The sequence below is a fragment of the Urocitellus parryii genome, chromosome 9 (genome assembly GCF_045843805.1).
Source record: "Urocitellus parryii isolate mUroPar1 chromosome 9, mUroPar1.hap1, whole genome shotgun sequence".
NCBI lineage: Eukaryota > Metazoa > Chordata > Mammalia > Rodentia > Sciuridae > Urocitellus > Urocitellus parryii.
In genome coordinates, this window is record NC_135539.1 from 38,266,751 (window position 1) to 38,269,586 (window position 2,836).

The window sequence follows — 2,836 nt, forward strand, 5'->3', positions numbered from 1 at the left end:
GGTGCCCTAGCAGGGTGTATGGGGACTTTCTGAACCTCTGGTATGCCCTCCCACACCCCACCAGACCTTTTTAGGGAGGCCAGCTTTCAGGACTCCGAGGCTCTGGGCCTCCAATACGCCTCCATTAGGGAGGCAATCTAGGCCATAGGAAGGCCAGCAGTAGGGTCTCCTCTCCACACCTGCTGGAGGGCACTGGAGTCTAGGGGACAGCTAAAGTGCTGTGCCAGGCCAGAGTGAGCCGAGAGTACACAGGTCCGATGGGCCCAGGTCAGCCTCCAGTACTAGGGTGGGACTGGAGGGAGGAAGGAGTACTCAGGCTGCATGGACAGTCAGTGGCCAGGAATGGGAGAAGCCCCATCTGCAGAAGGGAAGAGAGGCAGCCACCCCACTGTGCCCTGCCCACTAGGCAGCAAGCAAACAGCATCCCTGGTCCCAACATCCTCTTTCCCCAGGAGATAGCCTGTGGCCACTTCTCTAACACCCCAGCCCCTCCTCCAGGTTCAAGGTCCCTGCAGTCCTGACCTGGTACCCTATGAGTACCCCAGACCAGGGGCAGCCCCTCCCTCAGAGCCTCGGGAGCCAGGAAGACTCGGAAGGGTTAACACTCTTTGTTATCTCTCCTTTTAATCCTCAGATGGGCCAGCGGCTCACGTTGTTCGGATCTGGTAGAGAGAAAGCGTTAACTATTATCTGCTTCTAGCTGACCATCTGCTGTTGCAGAAAATTCAAAACCCTGGAGATCTACTTATATCCACATCGTAAACGAGAAAAGATGTTTTAATTAAGGGAAATCAGGTTAACTTAGCTCTAATTTACAAGCCGCCTGCCTAATGAATTGTCTGGGCTGCTCTCTCTTTGTAGAGAGTAAATCTGAGGATCCTTTCCCCTCCGCAGTTCAGACACTAATTAACTAACCAAGAATTTTAGTAGCACACCGCCTGTCGCCTAATAGTTTTACCTAAAGCCAGCCCGGTCATTGCTCGTACAAATTGCCAATTAAATGTGATTGATATAATGAAATTGGATTGTATTTTTCACTTACCTTCTTCCTTCCCCCCATCCTGCATCCTCTTACCCCTCTGTCAAGGACTGGACCTACGCTGTGTGACACACACACACTCTGGTCACAGCAAAGCTTCACACAAGAGCCCTGCCTAGGCCGTCCTGGCTCCTGGCAGTGCCAGCATGGGGCTGCACTAGTTCCTGTTAAAACATCATTTCTATTAGTTGAAGTTAACAGGCATAATCTTGTTTCCAGATATTTATCCACGTTCGGAGGGCTGTAGTTACATGTTTGAAGTTAGGGGGGAAAAGTGAAAGATCTAAGCAGCCATTCTAAAAATACATTAACAGTTTCCAAAATCTATATCGCTGCTTAATTAAATATGTTATCCTGTTTATAGGATCTGTGGCTAATTATTTAGAGTCATTTAATCTACTCAATTTGCACGTTAATTAAACAGCATCGGTTTGCAGCGCGGCCGGGCAGGCTGGGAGGGAGGCAGCGCCGCCTGGCGGGGATCCCGCTCCGATGCGCGCGGGCTGCGGTCCCGCTGACCCGGCCTCTGATCGCGCGAGTGTCCACGAACCGCGGACCTAGGGTGATTCAAAGGTGGTCGGTCCTGGCTGGTGGAGACTGATGGCGTTGGGCCGCGAGAGGGGCTGCGTTGCCACGAGGAAACCTTCCCAGTCTATCCTGCAGAGAAATTTGGGGTCGCCTGGTCCAGCAGATCAGAATTCGACTGTTAATTTGTGGGCAGGGGGATCCATCCATCCACTTATCCATCCATCCATTCACCCACGCGGTGAATGGATCCACCCACCCATGCATCCATCCACTGATCCATCCATCCTCCCCAGGCTCAGGGAGACGGTGGCGCAGAGCAAGTGGAGAATTGGGGCGCAGGTCCGGGACTGGGGAGGGCCGCGATGGCGGGTGCTGCAGGCGTGCTCCCCAGCAGCGAGCCGCCGCGTCCAGCCCTGCTCCCCGGCCTGGGGCGAGGGGCCCACGGCCGGGCCTGGTTAACTGGAAAATGATGAAGCCGCGCCCCGCCCCCGCACTCGCGGCCTAATTGTTTTCGCTGCCTGTCCCATCTGTCCCTCTCCGCCCGTGTGTGTTTTGGCTTTTGTTTGACTGCCCTGTGCTCACACCCTCTTTCAAAGACCACTTCTGTCGCCCTTCACCGATCTCTTCTGCCCCATTAACCCATCGGCACGAGGCCCGGGCAACAAAGGCCCGGGGGTCGGGCGGGCGGGCGAGCGCCCCTCATTGTCCGAGCGGACTCGGCTGCGTGGTCCCGCGGCCCGACGGGGCGGGAAGGAGCCGGCTGGACGCGGACCGGGGCGGCCCTCGCGGCCGAGCATTCTGCCTGCGAAGGCGGCCCTTGGCAGGGACCGGCACGGCAGCTGCAGCCGGGAAAACTAATCCGCTCGGCCTCCCGCTTTGTCCCTCCCTGGACGTGGCACCAGCGCGCAGAGAGCAGGCTGTGGGAGGAGAAAGGCAGCCCACCTCGAGGCCTGTAAACAAAGACCAATAACCTGCGACTCAGCCGGTCTGCCTTGTCTCCTCACGTTCCTCCCGGGAAATGCTGACCAGGGGGAGCGTTCTTACTCTGGTGGGGGCGCTGGCTGGCATCAGGCCAGGAGCCCGGGGCAAGGAGAAGTGTCCACCAAGAGCTCCCAGCAGCCAGGATGCTCCCCACCCACCACCATGGGGAAGGCTGAGGCAACCCCAGTGCTCCTTGGGGCCGCTGCTTCTGGGGGCCGGGAGAAGCACTGGAACCGGCTAAGGCCGCAGGACCCCAGGTCTTAAGCGTGTGCTGCTGCTGGGGTCTCT